The sequence below is a fragment of the Rattus norvegicus genome, chromosome 4 (genome assembly GCF_021556685.1).
Source record: "Rattus norvegicus strain SHRSP/BbbUtx chromosome 4, alternate assembly SHRSP_T2T, whole genome shotgun sequence".
NCBI classification, from domain to species: domain Eukaryota; kingdom Metazoa; phylum Chordata; class Mammalia; order Rodentia; family Muridae; genus Rattus; species Rattus norvegicus.
The window spans coordinates 203435-225859 of record NC_141537.1 but is presented as its reverse complement, the minus strand read 5'-3'; the positions used below and the strand labels follow the sequence as shown (position 1 = coordinate 225859).

At 43.9% G+C, this 22425-nt stretch overlaps 1 long non-coding RNA gene and 1 pseudogene across 1 annotated transcript in view; both read right to left on the bottom strand.

Moving 5' to 3' along the window:
* Window positions 1–6558, bottom strand: part of LOC120102192 (uncharacterized) — a 28715-nt gene extending 22157 nt beyond the window's left edge. The window contains exon 1 of the long non-coding RNA XR_015686268.1: window positions 6175–6558. This is a non-coding gene — a long non-coding RNA (uncharacterized LOC120102192). The remainder of the gene's footprint in view (window positions 1–6174) is intronic.
* Window positions 1–22425, bottom strand: part of LOC148006206 (polyubiquitin-C-like) — a 1402189-nt pseudogene that overhangs the window by 1253085 nt on the left and 126679 nt on the right.

The following is a 22425-nucleotide window of genomic DNA, read 5'->3' as shown; positions in this document are numbered from 1 at the left end:
GACAGCAGATGCTGGCGAGGATGTGGAGAAAGAGGAACACTCCTCCATTGTTGGTGGGATTGCAGACTGGTAAAACCATTCTGGAAATCAGTCTGGAGGTTCCTCAGAAAATTGGACATTGAACTGCCTGAGGATCCAGCTATACCTCTCTTGGGCATATACCCAAAAGATGCCTCAACATATAAAAGAGACACGTGCTCCACTATGTTCATCGCAGCCTTATTTATAATAGCCAGAAAATGGAAAGAACCCAGATGCCCTTCAACAGAGGAATGGATACAGAAAATGTGGTACATCTACACAATGGAATATTACTCAGCTATCAAAAACAACGAGTTTATGAAATTCGTAGGCAAATGGTTGGAACTGGAAAATATCATCCTGAGTGAGCTAACCCAATCACAGAAAGACATACATGGTATGCACTCATTGATAAGTGGCTATTAGCCCAAATGCTTGAATTACCCTAGATCCCTAGAACAAACGAAACTCAAGACGGATGATCAAAATGTGAATGCTTCACTCCTTCTTTAAATGAGGAAAAAGAATACCCTTGGCAGGGAAGGGAGAGGCAAAGATTAAAACAGAGACTAAAGGAACACCCATTCAGAGCCTGCCCCACATGTGGCCCATACATATACAGCCATCCAATTAGACAAGATGGATGAAGCAAAGAAGTGCAGACCGACAGGAGCCGGATATAGATCGCTCCTAAGAGACACAGCCAGAATACAGCAAATACAGAGGCGAATGCTAGCAGCAAACCACTGAACTGAGAATAGGTCCCCTATTGAAGGAATCAGAGAAAGAACTGGAAGAGCTTGAAGGGGCTCGAGACCCCAAAAGTACAACAATGCCAAGCAACCAGAGCTTCCAGGGACTAAGCCACTACCTAAAGACTATACATGGACTGACCCTGGACTCTGACCCCATAGGTAGCAATGAATATCCTAGTAAGAGCACCAGTGGAAGGGGAAGCCCTGGGTCCTGCTAAGACTGAACCCCCAGTGAACTAGTCTATGGGGGGAGGGCGGCAATGGGGGTAGGGTTGGGAGGGGAACACCCATAAGGAAGGGGAGGGGGGCGGGGGATGTTTGCCCGGAAACCGGGAAAGGGAATAACACCCGAAATGTATATAAGAAATACTCAAGTAAATAAAAAAAAAAAAATAAAAAAAAAAAAAGTTCATGATAATTGGGCACAAAACCAGTAAAAAGCACTCAACATCTCTAACCATTAATACAGATAGCAATTCCCCTAAATATTGCTGTGTCCCATCCTCCTGGTTACCAGAACAAGCAGATTCCTCCAGCTTCTGGAACAAGGCAGCCAGGTGCTCATCCTACAACCAAGAAAAGACATTCCAATAAACAGCAGGTACAGCTCCCTGCCACAAAAATAACTTTAAAATACCAATACACTTACAAATACAATTTCATGTATTTTACACTGTTTTGATTAGTTTGCTTCTTTTTCTCCATCTTTATTAACTTGGGTATTTCTTATTACATTTCAATTGTTATTCCCTTTCCCAGTTTCCAGGACAAAATCCCCCTAACCCCTCCCCCTCACTTTCATTATGGGTGTTTCCCTCCCCATCCTCCCCCATTACCACCCTCCCCCCAACAATCACATTCACTGGGGATTCAGCCTTGTCAGGACCAAGGGCTTCCCCTTCCACTGGTGCTACCTATGCAGTTGGAGCACAGGGTCAGTCCATGTATACTCTTTGGGTACTGGCTTAGTCCCTGGAAGCTCTGGTTGGTTGGCATTGTTGTTCATATGGGATCTCAAGCCCCTTCAAGCTTTTTAAGTCTTTTCTAAGATTCCTTCAATGGGGATGCCATTCTCAGTTCAGTGGTTTGCTGCTGGCATTCGCCTATGTATTTGCTGTATTCTGGGTTTGTCTCTCAGCAGAGATCTACATTCGGTTCCTGTCAGCTTGCACTTCTTTGCTTCATCCATCTTATCTAGTTTGGTGGCTGTATATGTATGGGCCACATGTGGGGCAGGCTTGGAATGGGTGTTCCTTCTGCCTCTGTTCTAAATTTTGCCTCCCTATTCCCTCCCAAGGGTATTCTTATTCCCCTTTTAAGAAGGAATGATGCATTCGTATTTTGGTCATCCTTCTTGGGTTTCTTGTGTTCTGTGCATCTAGGGTAATTCAAGCATTTGGGCTAATGTCCACTTATCAATGAGTGCCTACCATGTGTGTTTTTCTGTGATTGGCTTACCTCACTCAGGATGATATTTTCCAGTTCCATCCATTTGCCTATGAATTTCATAAAGTCATTGTTTTTGATAGCTGAGTAATATTCCATTGTGTAGATGTACCACTTTTTTTGTATCCATTCCTCTGTTGAAGGGCATCTGGGTTCTTTCCAGCTTCTGGCTATTATAAATAAGGCTGCTTTGAACAGAGTGGAGCAAGTGTCTTTGTTATATATTAGGGTATCTTTTGGGTATCTGCCTAAGAGAGGTAGAGCTGGGTCCACAGGTAGTTCAATGTCTAATTTTATGAGGAGGAACCTCCAGACTGATTTCCAGAATGGTTGTACCAGTCTGCAATCCCACCGACAATGGAGGAGTGTTCCTCTTTCTCCATATTCTCGCCAGCATCTGAGTCACCTGAGTTTTTGATCTTAGCCAGTCACTGGTGTGAGGTGGAATCTCAGGGTTGTTTTGATTTCATTTCCCTTATGACTAAAGATGTTGAACATTTCTTTAGGTGTTTCTCAGTCATTCGGCATTCCTCAGTTGTGAATTCTTTGTTTACGTCTGAGCCCTATTTTTTAATACGGTTATTTGTCTCCCTGCAGTCTAATTTCATGAGTTCTTTGTATATTTTGGATATAAACCCTCTATTGGTTGTAGGATTAGTAAAGATCTTTTCCCAATCTGTTGGTTGCCATTTTGTCCTTACAACTGTGTTCTTTGCCTTATAGAAGCTTTGCAGATTTTTGAGATCCCATTTGTTGATTCTTGATCTTAGAGCATAAGCTATTGGTGTTTTCTTCAAGAAATTTTCTCCAGTGCCTATGTGTTCGAGGTTTTTCCCCACTTCTTCTTCTATAAGTTGGAGTGTATCTGGTTTGATGCGGCGGCCCTTGATGCACTTGGACTTAAGCTTTGTACAGGTTGATAAGAATGGACAGATCTGCATTCTTCTACATGCTTACCTCCATTTGAACCAGCACCATTTTCTGAAAATGCTATCTTTTTTTCTTGGCTCCTTTGTCAAAACTTAAGTGACCATAGCTGTGTGGGTTCATTTCTGGGTCTTCAATTCTATTCCACCGGTCTATCTGTCTGTCTCTACACCAATACCATACAGTTTTTATCACTATTGCTCTGTAACACTGCTTGAGTTCAGGGATAGTGATTTCCCCGGAAGTCTTTTTATTGTTGAGGATAGTTTTAGCTACCCTGGGCTTTTTTGTTATTCCGGACGAATTTGCAAGTTGTTCTGTCTAACTCTATGAAGAATTGGCTTGGAATTTTGATGGGGATTGCATTGAATCTGAAGCAGTCATTAAAAGTCTCCCAACCAAAAAGAGCCCAGGTCCAGATTGGTTCAGTGCAGAATTCTATCAGACCTTCATAGAAGACCTCATACCAATACTCTCTAAACTATTCCATGAAATTGAAATAGGTGGAGCACTACCGAATTCCTTCTATGAAGCCACAATTACTCTTATTCCTAAACCATACAAAGACCCAACAAAGAAAGAGAACTTCAGACCAATTTCCCTTATGAATATCAACAGAAAATACTCAATAAAATTCTTGCAAACCGAATCCAGGAGCATAACAAAACAATCACCCATCATCATCAAGTAGGCTTCATCCCAGGGATGCAGGGATGGTTTAACACACAGAAAACCATCAACGTAATCCACTATATAAACAAACTGAAAGATAAAAACCACATGATCATTTCAGTAGAGGCTGAGAAAGTCTTTGACAAAATACAACACCCCTTCGTGATAAAGTTCCTGGAAAGAACAGAAATTCAAGGCCCATACCTAAAGATAGTAAAAGCAAACCAGTAGCTAGTATTAAACTAAATGGAGAGCAACTTGAAGCAATCCCACTAAAATCGGGGACTAGACAAGGCTGCCCACTCTCTCCCTACCTATTCAATATAGTTCTTGAGAGTTCAATATAGTTCCAGAGCAATCAGACAACAAAAGGAGATCAAAGGGATACAGATTGGAAAGGAAGAAGTCAAAATATCATGATTTGCAGACAATATGATTGTATACTTAAGTGATCCCAAAAGTTCCACTAGAGAACTGCAAAAGCCACTTAGGCCTGGTATACAAATTGAGTTTCACAAGGTGAAAGCAACGTGTTCCCTTGATTCAGCACAATTTCTGTGTCCACCTCCTCCACAAAATATGACCAGAGTCTCTAGAAGTGTAGGGACAGACACCAAAAGCACGCAGGATGCTGTTAAGAGGTACAAGTCGCCCCCACCCTAATTTCCCTTTGTCTCTCTACTAACCCTCCGAGTTCCTGATGAAAGTGGCCAGAGAGTCTCCTGGGAAGCTCTCCAGATGCTTTTGCTGCAGGTGTCCTCAAGGTCAATTTTCAAAATGACTGCTTTTTCCAAGGTTTTTCCCAAGGTACACTACTGGGGACAGCTGTTATCACTAATACATGGCTAGGATTTTAACATCCTAGTGTTTTCATACCAGCCCTAAGAAGGTCCTATCCCTCATCTTCAATTCAGAGTTGGTTCAGTTCCAGAAAATCTTAGACCCTACCCCTAGGCCCAGAGCAGCCAGGTCTCCCTGTTCCTACCCTGACGCCATACCTCAGGCAGCCAGGTAGAGACAAAGTCGCTCATGCCCAGAGCGACCCCCAGGCACCAGGGTGGGGTGCCCCGGTGCCCCAGCCCTCACTCACCTTACCTGTCTGGACCAGGATGGCCAAGGAGAAAACGAGGTAAAGGAGGAGAGCAGTGAGCCTAGCCACCATGGCTGGGAGCAAGTGCAGGGCCCCAGAGGAGGACAGCTATCCAAGGAGGGCCTGAGAGATGGTTGGGGAGGAGGGGCCGGAGAGGAGGAGCCTATCACAGCTGCAGGACCCCACCAACAGCCAGAACAACTTGAACAGCTTGGCAGCAGTCTGGGGGTGGGACATGGGGGAGAGGGCAGAGGCGGGGATAACAGACACCCTTGGGTCACCTGATCCAGATTGGGTGGTGTGTCTACTTGTTGCCCACAGAACCCTCCCCATCCTGCATTGCTATGGGAATGTCAGAAGCGGCCTGCAAGTATCAGAAGCCAGGGGTGAGAAACAGCAGTGGAGATGGTGCTCAGAAATGGCCACCTGTGAGACCACCACACCCTGGCCCAGAGCTTGAGACCTTGGGCCACACCTTCCTCCTCTACTTCAGTTCTCCCAGCTGTGAGGACCCCAGCACCTCAGCAGTGCTTGCTACTCCAGGTTGAAAGCTGCAACAAAATCCCTGCCCCAGACTAAAAGAACTGGTCTGTTTGTGTAGCTGCCTGGAACCAGGTAGAAGCTGAGGATCAGGGCAGGCAACAGGGAGGGTGAGCTCAGTCCAGAGTAAAAGCTGTAGGGAACAGTTCCCAAAGCTTGAGTTAGGGATGGCCTTAGTGAAGGGAAAGTTCACAGCTGCTCAGTCTACTGAGACTAACAAGTGCGCTGCAGTCTTTCCCCATGAATCTCTCTCTCTGCAAATGGAGTCCTACTTCCTGGCGGTGAGAATGCAGATACTCTCTGCTGTGACAACCAAAAACCTACTGCAGCCTGGAATTGAAAGCTCCCAATATGAGCAGGGCTGCAGCCAGCTCTCAGGACAAAGAAACACTGCTCAGGGTGGCAGCATGGAACCTGTCTATACCATCATGCTGCATAAGCTGCCCTGGGGCCACTTCAGAGCACCTCTTCTATTCCTATTCCTATGGGGCAGATACAACACATATACATATGCACAGGCAGGCAGGCAGGCAGGCATGCACAGACACACACACAAACACATACACACACACACACACACACACACACACACACACACACACACACACCCTAATGAAAACAACACTAAAAAAAAAGAGAAATTTTCTGAGCCTTTAACAAAATCCTAATTCCCTGACTCAGCAAACCAAATCCTATATGCTTAAAGGGGAAGTTAAAACTTACTGAGAAGGGTGCTCTCTATTCAGAAAATAAGGTTCAAACAGCATCTGTCTTCAAACTACACAACAGAGCTGCGGGGGAACTCAAGTCCATCCACTACCAGAAGCTGTGCATTTCCTACCTTGAGCTGGTACTAGAAGGTCTCAGCCCCATTTCAACAGCTGCCCAGAGTAAGCCCACAGCTGTTGGATAAACCTCTGGGACACCAGTGTTTCCTCTGAACATAAATAATAACAATTATATGTTTCTATGATTCACACAGCTCACCAAACATTCTTTCTTAAGGGCTAGGCTTTCCCACACATGAACTTGTACACATGAACACACATAAATATTTTTTTAAATAAAATTTAAAAGTATTTTTCTCCTCTAAGACTTAAAAGCTTCCAGTTGGACAATCTCCCCCTGAATGTCTTTTTCATAAACATTCTAGCATTTAGATGTCAGCACTGACTACATTTGGCAGCTGATTAAACACCACAGATCATGTCCCTCCTGGGTTATGCTGTTACCCTCAGTTCCCAGTGACTGGTTCCATTTCAGGCCTTTCTTAAACAACCACGCACAACCTTTGACACTGTGACACATTATCATCTACAAAGTTCACGCTTCAAGAACCATGACCGATTGCAAAAGAAAACTCTCTGAAGGTTTTAGATCAGTTTACAGTTTTGTGCTGGGCCATAGCCCGCTCCTCAGGTTTCAGACAACTGTACATACACCCACTTTCCAACAACTGTGTGCTCTTCCTGGGCCAGGAAAATACAACCCCCAACAAAAGGCCACTCAAAAACACATCTGTAACACAAAATCCCTTTGAGGAAACTTTTGATTCATACCTTTAAATGTCTTTAGATAGAAAGAACTCACACTGAATATTTTAGGAGATTGTTAGAAGAATTTGAAAGTTCTAACGTTTAAAAGAAATCCATGCCTTTGGCTTTAACAAAAACAAATACTCATCAAACTTCATCAAGCAGAAAAGGAGACAGGAGGCAAAAGCTTTTTAATGAGACTTTCTGTTTTCAGTTTCTCTGTTTTCCAGCCCAGCTGTTCACTCCCCCACCCCCATCCTCCAGTTTGCTATGTTTTAAATCCTCTAAAGATTAGTAATGATGCTCTTAACTGTCTTCTGAGGAACAGACTAATGCAGGCACTCAAAACATAACATATACTAACAACAAATCCTGGCAATACGTTTGTAAATGAAAATCAGAGACCTGAGGGTGAAATAAGTTGCCTTAGCATGGCCACGATTCAAACTTGACAACAACAGTCCTACCCTAACTATTACTCTATACTCTGTTAAACACAAAGTGTTTTCTTCCCTCCTGAACTATTTCTCTAAACAACTCCTGAACCTGCAGAAAATGTCCCAGCAGAACCAGAAGGTCCTCTTTGCTAGGTTAATGTTTTGGTCAATAAACGGACAGAAAAACTGTGAAGTTGAAATGCTGTGGAGAGAGGTGTGACCTCTGACATGTCCTCCTGGCAGAGATCATTGAGCAGGGAGAGCGGGAGATAGGTGTGGGGGAGGATGAATCTAGGACCAGTTTCCCAGTCCATCAGGGTGGATGAAAAGTTGTTCCCTCTGGGCATTCCCCTCCCTTCTTCCTGCTACCTTTAGTGCTAGTGAGTCACAGAACCAGGTTAAGGTGGTTCAGGGGAGTTGAAGGTCACAGCTATGGGGACAAGAACCAGAACTAATAGCAGACACAGGTGTCTATACCATGTTCTCTCCCTAAGGCTCTTCAGCATGTTTCCCTAAGCCTGCACAGCTAACTACCACAGACAAAGCTAAATGGCTGTACCCTCCATCCTGCAATGCCTATGAAGCCTCGACATGGCTCACCTTCTCTGAACTTGCAAACCAAAATTTTTATTACACTTGGGAGGAGAGCTGGCTGTATAATCCAGGCTGGCCTAGAATTCTCTATATGGCCCAGGCTACTCTTGAACCTACACAATCTTTCTGTCTCAGCCTGCCCTTGCCTGCCCTAGCCTGCCCCAGCCTGTTCCAGCCTGCCCGGTACAGGGATGGGCCCAGGTGAATGACCATATCTAGTTTGTCAACTCTGCTATATTTTCTTTAAACAAAACCTCAAATGCCCAGTTTTTCAATGCACTTGCCTTGAGCTTTAGAACTCACGTGGTCATCCAGTCCTACCACATACCTCCTTCCACTCAGGGGTGGCATGTACCAGAATCGGGGTAATTAGGAAGGATTTCTCCTTCCAAAGGAGCGACGGGAACATCTGGCTGTGAAAGCACTGGCTATGCCTCTCGATAGGACCTGGTGTTTCTGTTCCCAAGAGAGTTAGGAAAGCCTGCATCTGCCTGTGGAGGAGCTGGGGTTCTGGTGCCCATTGGATCCAAAACCAATGCTGGGTCCTTGAAATCCACGACCTCTACCTCTCCCACAGGTGGCCCCTGTTTGATTTGATGGACCGAAGAAGCCAATTCTGTTTCCCGGTAGGATGCCCAGTTACCAGGTGCTGGGTGTGGCAAAGGAGAAGCGTGATCAGAATCTGGAGACGTGGTACCAACATCCACAAAGCACGAATTATCCTTTGATTTGAAAGACACATCAATACATCGATTCTGCTGTGGTCTTCCAGGGCCTTCCCCGGTTCAATTGGTGGGTATTCTACATCCTCTCCATTCTCCTTGTGATAATTGCAACTGTCCTCAGTACAGATCTCCAGGGCTGCAGCATGGTTGAAGGAGTGCTCCAGCGCTGAGGAGCAGGCTGTGGAATGGTCACCTCTGACCGTGACTGGCCAGACATTGTCGAGGGCCAGCCTGCTGCTGATGTGAAAAGCCCACGCCCCAAGAATCCCAGGGTTGCTTAGTCTAAGAACAGAGGAAAGAGTGGATTGTAACCAGTCCATTCATCCTCCTTCAGAATTCATATTGAAATCAAAAGACTTTAACGATCAAAGTCAAACTTTCCATGCTATGTCAAACAGAAGCAAAGCTTCTAAGTAACTGAGATAAATACCGTATAGGAACTTTGGTATAAGCTGCCTTTTGTCTGGCTTTGTGTATGGAAAGCCATCAGGTTATATGTCTGCTCCAGAAGCCCAAATCAAATATTCTGTCAAAAACCTGGCTGTCTTGAGAGCAAACATGGAATGCAAGAATATTTTATGCTTTCTCGACGTGAATGAAAACTTAAATCAGACTCAAGCTTACTTAAGCTTAAAATTCCTAAAACACTTAAATAGTACTGATTTCTACAAGCCGAGCCTACACCAGTGCTTATCAGTCTTCACTGTGCTCTGCAAGATAGGGGTGGTAGCTGTGCTAGTTCTTAGTGAGGAAAAAGTTGGTTTTGAGAGGTTAGCTAATCTTCAGATCATACAGCCAAAAGTTGGCAAAGCCACGGCAAGAATTTCATGCTAACACGAAACTTTGTCTTCCAAACATCTCTGTGTACTCTGATTCACATGGACTAATATATTAATGACAGAGGATGATAGATCTATCAGTACTTTTTAATGACCAAGTCTAAAACAATTTTTGAGCAAAAGTTCAACATAGGTAAGATACAAATGTATTAATCAGTATTTGGGAACAGATATTCATTTTCTCTGTAGAGTAGACCATGAAACCCTGTTAGTTCCCAAGAATCTCTTTTCTTAGAGGAGTCTCACCAGATTGTCCCAGCTATCCTGAAACTTAAGATCTTCTGCTGGGATGTGGCACTACTCCTGCCAGCCCAGTCACCTACTATCTCAGTGTCAATGGTACGCTTGCTGTGAAGAGGACAGCCATGTGTAAGATGACTCCTAACCCTAAGAGAAAGCTCGGGTTAGGAAGGCTCTGGAAGGATGAAGGAATGCCCATTCAGAGCCTGCCCCACATGTGGCCCATATATATACACCCACCGAACTAGATAAGATGGATGAAACAAAGAAGTGCAGACTGACAGGAACTAGATGTAGATCTCTCCTGAGAGACACAGCCAGAATATGGCAAATGCATAGGTGAAGGCCAGCAGCAAACCACTGAACCGAGAATGGGACCCCCATTAAAGGAATCAGAGAAAGGACTGAAAGAGCTTGAAGGGGCTTGAAACCCCATATGAACAACAATGCCAACCAACCAGAGCTTCAGGTGACTAAGTCACAACTCAAAGACTGGCCCTGGGCTCCAACCGCATAGGTAACAATGAATAGCCTAGTAAGGGCACCAGTGGAAGGGGAAGCCCTTCATCCTGCCAAGACTGAACCTCCAGTGATCGTGATTGTTGTGCGGAGGGTGGTAATGGGGGGAGGATGGGGAGGGGAACACACATATAGAGTGGGAGGGGAAAGGTGTTAGGGGGATGTTGACCTAGAAACCAGGAAAGGGAATAACAATTGAAATGTAAATAAAAAATACCCAATTTAATAAAGATGGAGAAAAAAAATGACTCTGGAAAACGGGACCTAGCCAATGATATCAATCCTGTGTTTGCACGAAATACTAAAGCTCAAATTATTCCAGACTATGTAATTTCCTCAAAAGTCAACAATCAAGAATAAGAGGGAATGGCTAAAAAGAGGTATTAAGATCCACTGAATCATATAACGAGATCTTTGTTCACTGGGGCAAGTATTCATCATTCTAGTCTAGGTTTCTACTGCAATAATGAAGAGAGTTGAGGTTTTCTTCAGTTCTCTACCTCTCTTTCATTCTGTGCACTGTCCACTAGCCACTACCTGTACCCAAGTGTATTCATGATACTCTGGTGTACTGGCTGGATTCTGCTACCCTGATGCAGACCTGAGAAGAGATTGCCTCAATCACACAGCTCTGAAGGCAAGTCTGGGGGAGGGGCGTCTTCTTTGTTAATGATTGGTGGGAGGAAGAGCAGTTTACTATGGGTGATACCACCCTAGGGTACCATCTCTGGTTGTGTAAGAAATCAGGCTGAGTAAGACAGAGGAACCAAGCCAATAATAATGTTCCTCCATGGCTTCTGCTCCAGTTCCTGCCTCCTTCTAGGTTCCTGTCTTGCTTTAGTTCCTGCCTTGGCTCCCCTAATGCACTGTGTGACCCAGGACAGTAAACCAAATAAACCCTCTCCTCCCCAATCAGGTCAGTGTTCGTCCCTTCTGTGATTTGTTATATTCAGTTGCTAAGGTTTCTTTTCGTTTTTTGAGACACAGTCTCATGTAGCTGATGATAACCTTGAGCTTCTATTCCTCCTGCCTGCAACTCCCAAACACTGGGATACCAGGTGTGATACTAAACCCTGTTTGTGTGGCACCAAGGTCAAAACTCTGGGCTTTGTGTCCTCAAGGCAATGTTCTACCAGCAGAGCTTCAACTCTTGCCCTCAGTTGGTGCATATAGAAATTAGGGTTGCAAATAAAACACACCACAGAAGACAAAACTCCAGGCTGAAAAAATGACTTAGCAGGGAAAGCCACTTACCTACAAGAGATTAGAGCTATACCCAGAATCCACGTGGTGGGGGAGAGCACAAACTCTGACAAACTGGATTCCGACCCAGACACCTCCCCACCAGCTGGCTCCAACCCCCAACTCCCACACAGTAATGTAATTTTAAAAACTGAAACCAATCAGTAAGAAGAGACTCTGGAGCCCCAGCCCATCCCACAGCAGGGTATTGCAGCTGGGAAACCTCTTGAGTTTGGAAGTGGACAGCTTCAAAGCTTCAAAGAGTAAGAAAATACAAAACATGCAAGAGTGGAGCAAAATAAATGCCTTCTAATGATACATAACTCAATATCCTGGCATTTGCCACATCGCCTGGTGGGAACCTAAACAGTTAATTTACCCTCCACACTGAGGTTGTTTATGAATGCTCACAGATTGAATTTGTCTCCTAGAAAGAAAAACTGTATCACAAAACAGAACAGACATGCTGGCCTGCCTGTGACTAATCCCTTCCCAGGAACTACTCTCTTCCCTACCTGAATATGCTTATGTTTCAGAAGAGGCCTGCAAACATGAATAATGTATGACCTCTGTTGGAGGAAGAGATTCCAGGACTAGGAAAATGTTCTTCTCCTTGGAGGGGCACAGCAAAGCATCCAGAGGGAGCTAGGACCATGATCCTGAGCTACTTTAGTTTACAAATGTTGTCCTCTGGGCATGTGTGATGCAATGTTTCAACCCTAAAGACAATGATACTGACAGGAAAAGAAGCCTAGGAGACAGTGTTAAGTATGGAAACACTGAATGGAAGGCAAAGCCCACGCTGAAAGGGGAGGTAGCAGAGTTGTCACTCAGAGTAGTGGTAGGATAATTCTGACATGCATTTTATGTTATTCCATTGTCTGTAGTTTGTCTCATTTTATTAAGGGTGAGGCACACCAAATCTGTCAATCACTCTGGTCATGTCTCACGCTGCTCCTTTCTGGCACACGCCTGTGTCTTAAAAATTGTAGTATTTCAAGCACTCAGCCCTCCTTCCAAGGGGCTCTAGGTACAACTTGGGGAGAAAGAGTCTTTAAGCTAGAGGGTAAGAGGTTAGAGGAGAAAGGATAGAGGCCAACTGCTAAGTCTGTTCTAGAGTCTACACTACAGAGCAGGTGAGATGGAAACCAAGACTCAGTACGGATCACAGAACAGGAGGGGACACTTGTATGTAGAGCCCTTGGAAATAGGGCTGAGTGCTTGAAATACTATGATTTTTAAAGGCAGAGCACCTGGACACCAACAGCATCTGGGAAGGACCAAGAATCACAGAGTATTAGAATGAGAATTGGTACCTGCATAGCCGTAAGAAGCCGTGCGTGTGCATGTGTGTGCCCGTGTGTCTGTGCCTGTGTGTGTGTGTGTGCAAAAAGCATGTGAGGAGAAAGTTGTGTTTCCCTACTAGAGCCATAAAGGCCTTCATACACCCGCTCACACACACATGCATGCACATGCATGCACGTGCAAGCGCGCTTGCACACACACACACACACACACACACACACACACACACACACCACACAGACACTATTGTCCATTCACTCTGGTTCTTCACTGCCTCCTTTGATGCTTTCCAGAAATATCAAAATTGCAGGAGAGGGGCAGAGTGAGTGTAACTGGAGTGACTGATAAAATGAACCAAAATACAAACAACCAGGTAACGTGAAATCCAAGTAAGAAACACCCTATCTACTCTGCATAAGAGATCACCCCTGTATCCATACTTCAGAGATGTATTGACTATGGCTCGGCCATTTACTTCTGACATAAGCACCTTTCATAATTTCGGTAAGACTATTGGTAAAACTGGGAAGATAGTTATACTTACCGCCTACAAGTTGAGAAAGTTTTAATTAAGATAATATCTGCAAGGGTTTTATCACAATGCTCTGCAGATAAAGTGATCGGCAAATTTTTGCTCTGTCACTCTATCTGCCCATGATCTAGTTTGACTGAGAAGCAACTATGGGAAGCCACAACGTAACTACTGTGGGCTAAGCTAGTATTGCAAAATACAAAGACAAAAGTGTCCACCTGAAGTCAATAGTCTCTTAGGAGCACCAACTGGACAGACACCTGCAGAATAACCTATTGCACCACTAGCAGAATAACCCACTGGGGAGACTAAGAAGTGGATTTGTCTCTGGCAACGCTGTGGGTAAACCAGTCAGCATGATTTCTGGTGATGGTGCCAAAAGAAACCTGAGATGAATAAAAGACTCATCTACCTCCGCCCCATTATACTACTCATAATTTAATCCTTAACAATACCTGTTTGAAAGACTGAATCATGATGCCTCCTCTCCAGAAATCATTAACCTGAAAAGTGCCCACTGAGGCAGTTAGTTATGCCTGGATATTTTTATGTAGCCCCAAGAACAATGTTTTTCACAGCAAGCTCCAGTAGTTCTGCAAAAACATATAATCACTGCTGGTTCTGGTTTCTATGCCTGACAGATAGTGCAGGAAAAAGAAGGAATCTTTTAAATATTGGACAGCCTGAAGCTCCAGAGGTCCAGCTTAGCTCTTGGTTTTCAACCAGCGACTTTCTTAGAAGCCACCAGAGGTTATTATCAAATGGTTTCTGACCACTAGAGATAGTGTCCCTCCTAAATGTCCTTCCAGTGCATAGCACAGTCACACACTCCACATTACTCACTGGTAGAGATTCTTCACCGACTGCTCACTGTTAGTCAGGCTGAAATACAGGGCTTTTCTCTTCACATCATTTGCTTCCCCTTGGCAGAATCCCACCTTAGCAGGAAGCTGCGGCTGGACACTGTAGGATTCTTTGGGGTGAGTTCCAAAAACTGAAGAACATTGGGAGGATAGAGAAAGAGGGCATAGGAATCACATTCATCAGATGCCAGAACGGCCTGGAAAGTGTTCAACTGTGGACAAAAAGGAATTGCAGACACCCTTAAACAAAGAAATAAACAAAAGAAGAAAATCAGAACACAGGTAAGGTGTTCCAACAAGGGGGCGGAGGCCAGATCCTTTTTAGGATTTCCCCATGTTCGTTTTGAACATAATCGCCTTTAGAATTCCTTCTTCAAATTACAAATATAATTTTGTAAACCATGCTTTTTTTTTAATCTTTTCTACCAATTTAGATCAATAGTTAAATAATGCATTAATGAAACACTGGTTTAAAATCTTTAGGATTGCAGGGAAGAGGATGAAGAAGAACCAACTAACACTAAGGATATTTGAAAAAGCCATATGAAGGGCCAGAGAGACGGACAGTTAAGGGCACAGGCTGCTCTTCCAGAGGTCCTGGGTTCAATTCCCAGCACCTACTCGCCCATGGTAACTCACTCCTGCTTGTAACTTCAGTTCCAGGACTACTGACAGCCTCACACAGACATACAAGTAGGTAAAAGGTTCACGAACATTAAAATACAAAAGCCATATGAAAAGCTACTTGCCAACTTACAACGAACGTTACAAGGTGGTTAATTCTCCTTCCATTGGCTACAAGTTCTCAAAAAGTCCAGAGCTAGATGTAGGACACCTTGCTCTCAAGTTGTTGGTCGAGGATGTCACAGAGATGATACCAGAGTTGTCAATTCTCATTGCTCATTGCTCTGATGCTCATTGCATCAGAATGTGATGGTAAGATCCTATAGCTGATGACACCACACAAGTAGGTCAAAGAACTTGAAGAAATCACACAGACCTGCCTGCACAGTACTTAGCAGGAAGCTTCCACCCCTGCTAGCTACCCTTTATGATGCTAGAAGATGCTATGCAGACTATTCTCACTCCACTGTGACTACTCAGGGCTACATAACAAAAGCCCTGGCAAGATGTACTCATGGGTGCGCCATAAATGGCAGAAATGTAATGAGGATCACCAATCACTTTCTGGGTGGATTCAAGGTCTGCACTACAAGAGGAAACTTTTGCCTGGCATTGTAAGTCTGGTCAGGAAACCATGGCAGAGAGGCTCATAAGCCCTGGGAGTGAACCATAACTACTATTTTCTTAAATTGATATATAGTATCAAACTATTCCAGTTACAAGCTCATAGATGAACACAGCTCTCGGTGGTCATTCGGGGAGCATCTTCATACAGTGGATGGTAGTTAATACACATTCATAACTAGTCCGAGTATTGAGAATGAACTCTCTGTGGAGAGGTCAGCCACAGAAGCTCCCACCGTATCAAGTTCCCTCAAGGCTCAGGGAAAAGAAAAGAGGTGGAAAGAGTTGAAGAGTTTAAGAGCCAAAGGTCGGAAGGAGTTGGATCAAAACAATGACATGTTCTCATGATATGGTCATTGAACTCACAAACTCAGTGCAGTTGGTGTCCAGCAGAAGAGCAAAACACTCAACATTCCCGCACGGATGTGGTAGGGCACTGAAGCCCCTGCCTGCAGCTGAGAAGATTCTGTCACTTGAGAACTGCTAGGGGAGGATTTTCTTTAGGGGTATGGTCCCTAGTGAGTGGACCATGCTGCAGTGGTGGCCCCTCACTCATGAGTAGGCTTCGCTGTATTCAAGGGATTATTCACGTGGATATACTGAAATATACTGTATCAATGTATGAAATTCTCAACAAATAACATTAAAACCGTGTATTTAAAAGTGGTATGGTTGTAAGCTTCTCCAGTCCAAACTCTTTTGACTATTCTGGACAAGGAACAAAATTGACTTGCTCACTCCTATACCCTCAGTTTTTATTTTGTGTCTGAAAGGCTTTCACATCCATATATCATATTAGCATCCATGCATGCACCCACCCATGCATCCATCCATCTATGCATCCATCCATCCATGCATCCAACCACCTATGCATCCAGCAAGCCATGCATCCATCTATGCATCCATCTATCCATCCATGCATCCATCCATCTATGCATACATCTATCCATCCATCCATCTATGCATCCATCCAGCATGCATCCAGCAAGCCATGCATCCATCCATCTATGCATGCATGCATCCATCCATCTATGCATCCATCCAGCATGCATCCAGCCAGTCAGCCATGCATCCATCCATCCATGAATACAGCATCCATGCATCCAGCAAGACATGCATCCATCCATCTATGCATCCACCCATTGCCTACTGCAGGCAACACTCAGTAAGGAAGCAGCTGATCAAAAGGCATCCTTACTGATTTCACAGCCAAACTCCCTTTCCTCTTCAATCTCTTTACAACCCGAACTATCTTGTCACATTGCAGATGAAGAAAGAGACCCAGGGGCTTGCTTTAGGTCAGGCAATGATTAATGGTGGAAGCCAGCCAGACCCAACAGCTCATCCCCTGCAATAGACAGTCATCTGAACTCTACCAAACAAGCCATTCCAGGACACCTGCTCTGACCCAATCTCCCTTCCCAGGCTCAGCTCCACTAAGCCCTCCACACAGTGTTTAAGGGTTCCCACTCCTACTAAGTGCTTTGATGCTGTGTCCATATTTCCCTGCACCAAGAAAATCCTAACCAGCAAGCACTGCCTACTGGGGGTCGAGGACTGTGATTCCCTGCGGAACCCCTTCCATCCTTAGGCACCCACTATGTTGGTTTTCCAGTATGTATTTGGCTCCTGTTGGTTGTCTGGTTTGGCTTTGGCCTCCACACACTAACCCATCTGAATATTAATTCATTGGGGTTGGGTACCCGCTAAACCACATTATGTTTGATGCTGCAGTCAGGACAGAGCCAAAAAACTATGCCCCAAGAGCCTGAATTATAGGAGAGAGAAACAGCCTGGACTGGAATTTTAGGAGAGTGACTGGGGACAGGCATGGTGGCAGAGGCCACAGAAAAAGGAGAGTGTCCAGGACATCAGAGTGGGGTAGGGTAGCATCACAGTGGCAGCCAATGAATGAAGATAAACACTGTGGGAGCCAAAGCAGACCTAGATGAGAGTTGGAGTCTGAATTAACACCAGGGTGACTGTGGAATTACTCCCTGATATTTCATTTACTGAGTTTCAAAGGGACCTTTTCTGCCATTACCACCTTCTTCCACCAAAGAATTAGTTAAGGGATGCTCCACTGTCTTAGACTCTGTAGTTGGCTTCCCTCACTAGATCATATATGCTTTACAATTTAATAGGGAAACTGGGGAGACATTTCTCTTACAAATACTCGCTTTATAAAGAAGGTGGATGACAAGAAGGAAAAGAAATCACTTATTGGTATCATTACCTCTTCATTTTGCTAAACAAGACAAACTGCCACAGCAAGAACCTCAAAACTGAATACAAGGAACGAATGTGTCCCTGTGTTTTTTTCTGCCTTGTTCTAGAACATCTCAAATGTTACTTTTACCTTTCTGACACGTAATGCTAAAGTACAGCTTTGAGGTTTGGGTAATAAGACAAAGAAATGTAGATATTAGTATGGTTTCAAGAAAAAAAAACTCTGTAGCTCCTCTGTATTCTCTAAATGGAAGAGTCTGCTTACCTTCCTTGTTTTTGAAAAAAAAGTTCATGAATTCAGTCCCCACATTCTACATTTGTTGCAGCTGTATTCCTCAAGTATGTCATCTGCGGGACTTGACCCTCCCCAGAAAAGTCAAAACATCTAAATTTCCAACTCAGGTACACGAAGAACATGCGTCATCCATCATCAGTCATGGTAGGGCCAGAGGCTGCCTAAGCTTTATTTCAGTCACAACAAAGTTCAAGTAGGAGATAAAAAGCCGAACAAATAATCCCATCCTTAAATAACCAACTGTGGAGGCTCCTGGTATCGTGGCCACAATCAACTTCACAAGATAAGGGAGAACAAAGGTTCTAAATTTACAGAAATTCCATATGATAAGGGCTGTCTATATGTGGAGATCCGAAGGCAGGAGGGAGGAGGTCTGGGATGAAGTGAGGAGCCTGTGATGGGAGAGCCTGGCTTTTAACCTGCAGATCTGCACATGTAGTACCTTATTTGCTCTATGTCTTTTCTGTGTCACCTTTTGGCGAAGCACTCACTTCAGATGGAGAGTTTTTAACTTCCTCATCCCCTATAAAAGAGGCAAATAACAGAGGAGAAAACAACAAAAACTTCCTTTTAATATAGTTTATGATCCCAAAGTACATTCCAGAAGAGTTCAGCTGCTTGAAATCTGACACACATGAACCACTTGTCAGGGCTACAGACTTCCACACAGAATCACTAAGAGGCCACTTCATAGGCCCTGAAGAGCCCCTCCTTAGATACTCCCTCTGTCTGACTCTTTTCCAAAGGGAAAGGCCCTCACATTCCCAGAGACACGTTTTCCAAGAGTCCTCCACACCGGTTCTGAAGGTAAGCCCTCAGTTGCACTGCCAAAACCTGTATAAGATTCATAGCCTCCCAACCTCCCCAAAGAGAAAGAGAGAGTGCCAGCTAGGAGAGGATCTCTCCACAGGTTGGGGAGCAGTACAAAGAGGATCAGGTCAGAGTTGCCCAGCTGCATGTTCTCCAGTTTCCTTTTCAGACAAAAAACCAGAAGGCTTCTCAAACATACCATCCAAAAAGGGTAAAACATCAACCAGCAGAATGACATCTTTACAACAAGGGATTTGTCTATTCAACCTTACCAAAATGATAACAAAATAAGAAATGAGGTGATTCCTTCCTGGGGGACAAAGTTCAATGCTCAGTCTTCCTTAAGGACACATTCTCTGGAAGTGTAAGGCCACTGATTCTGGCCTCCGATGTTTGGTTGTATGTTACTTTTTCCCCATTCCCATGGGGACACTGATGTGCTTGGGGTATTCCAAATTCACCCCTGTACTGCAGAGTTAAGAGAATGCCTAATGCTTTCACGATGGCATAGTGTATCCTCCTTCATATGTAGTCTTCAAGGACACCTAAGCAGTTTTCTTCAACCCATTTTCATATATCTAGTTATTCTCTATCCTCTCTGTCTTAACTGACATGTGGTAAATTACACACGTACTGTTTCTGTGGACTCTAGCTCCATAAATTAAAAGCTCTAGCTAAATTCAAAGTTCTTGATCAAGAACTGTCACCTCTGCACCAACTCAACACCCACCGTTCCATGTTAAAGCGTCCAGGGACCAGCTGTGATGCATACTATTAGCTGTCAATCTGATGCTATCTACAACCATCCAGGAAACAGTCACCAGGCATGTTTCTGAAAAAGTATCTTGATTAGATTAATTAAGGAGGGAAGACCCACCCCAAATATAGATACCACCATTCCCTGGGCTCAGGCTTGCACTGCATACAAAGAAGAAAGAAAGCTTAGAAACAACACCCATCTTTCTCTGCTTCCTGGCTACAGATACAATGTTTCCATCCTTTTCTGAAGCAACTTCCACGCTCCCATCCCTCTCCCAGGATGCAGTCCAGACTAGGGCAAGCTCTCCTACCATTCACACTCAGTTTCCATTCCTGTGGTCTTCCAACCCAAAGGAAATTCCTCATCAACAAAAACCTTCGACATACTATTTAACTCAGTTATAGATAACACCCTCCTTCCCTGTGAGAACACAACAGCCTTCCCCTGACACCAAAAACACACAGAGCAACAATGACGATGACAACAACAACAACAACCCTAACAACAGCAACAACAACAAAAACCGGTACCCATCATTACTCAGATCTTCCGTCCATAACCTCTTTGCTCTATGAAGTGACAATTTAAGAAATCTCAGATTAACTAAATGTACATTTGTTCATTTTTGTAATGCAGTTGCACCATGCCATTCTTGCATGCCAGGTAGAACACTCTGTCACACCCAGTGTGAACATCCTGGAGGGAATGAAGAGAGCAGAAACATTTCACACTGTAAAGATATTATTCCTCTGATATCATTTCCAGTGACTAATATTAATATTACTATAACAGATGTAAGAAAACTATGTAGAGATCATAGAATCTTCCAAGCAAAGGAGATTGGTGTGTGTCAAAATCTATATCAAAAATAAAATAAAATCTATCAAAGCCAGAGTTCAAACCCAGGGTCTTCAAAGTATTCAGAAGAGCCTTCCACAGGAATAATTGAAAACACATCTTGTGCTCAAAACCTAATCGACTGGAACATGTCCTGAAACCCATTCAGCCTATGGCAATATCTGAAGAACAATATGGATGTTTGGAAAAGTTAAAAAACAAGAAAGCTACAGAATTTTCCCCACCAAATTCCCCTAGAAAAAGATAAGAAAAACAAAGGGGAAAAAACCCAGAACAGTAATTTGGAAAACCCTCCATTTAAAAAGTACTTAAAAAGCGGTCCAGAGAAGTCTCGAAAGGTAAATAAATCCCTTGCCTTGAAATCGGAGTTCAGTTTCAGGAACCCATGTAAAAGGAGAGAATTGGTACGGGGAGGATCTCCTCCCAATCTCTGCATGTGCACCCTGCTACGTGCACACATAAATCATACAAAAACACATACCATACATGTCCTACACACATACCATACACAAACCCCACATATATATCATGCACACACAAGTGGCCTCAATGCAGTATTCACATACCATACAAACAACACATACTCACACACAACATGCACACACCATATGCATATAAACACACCATACAGACACACACAAGCACATACATCATGCACATACACACATCATACACACATACCATACACAGACACACACGTCACACACACATATTCATACACATATACAAGCACACACATCATGCACATACACACATCATACACATAAACCATACACAGACACACACATCACACACAAACATAGAAAAAACACACACATAATGCACAAATGCAGACATACATACACATCATGAACATGCAGACACACAATTTCATATACAGCATAAACAGATTATTTACATATACATACACCATACATAGACATACATATTCACATGAAGGATGTAAACATATACGTATATATACATGCACACACAGAGAGAGAATAAAATGAAATAAAACAACCAAGTCCTTACATAAAGGAGTTCTACCACAAGATCGTTACATGGCAGGAACAACACATCGCCTTGGTTAATTCTCATGACAACCCTAAGAAGTCTGCAATACCATGTCAATCTACAGCTTAGAAAATGAAGACTGAGGGCTTGTGTTTTCCAAGACCACTGCTTCAAGGGTTTTCTGCCTTGTTCCTGACTTCACAAGTACCTGGAAGGTGTAATGAAAGAATTACTGTGCCTATGGGTGTTGCTCATTCATGAAGGACTTACTTAGCTAACCTTCATGAGGACTTGTGTTCAAGTCCCAGAACTGCAAAATTGAAGGAAGAGCTGGGAATATGGTTCAGTGTGAGGAGTTGCTTTTCAAGCATAAGCACCTGAGTTTGATCCCTAGAATACACACTGAACAAAAACTGTCATGGTGTCTGTCAGTCCCAGATCTGTAGTCCCATAAGAAGGAAGGCAACTCCCCGAGTCTCTTCACCCAGCATTCAATCCTGGCTTAGCTGCTGAGTACTGGGTCAGGGGGAGGTGTGCCTGAAAACGATTTGAAAGGGAGCTGGATAGAGTGCTCAGCAGGTTAAAGACACTTACCTCCGAAGCCTGATGACCAGAGCTCAATTCCCAGACCCCATCAAGGGGGGTTAGCAGAGAGCTGACCCTGAAGTTGTGCTGTGACTACCACAGTGTCAAAGCATGCACATGTATGCACATCAAATAAATAATCTTTGAAAGGTGGATAGTGCCTAAGGAAGGACACTCAAAGTTCTTCTCTGGTATGCACACACATGCATCTCCACACAAATGTGAGCCATGCATGAATGTCTGTGTGTGCCTGCACATGCGCACACATGTGCAGGTACACACAGAGACAGAGGTACCGCATGCACGGACACCAAAAGGAAACTGTCAAAGACTGTTTCTAATGAAATGTTGCTAATGAAATG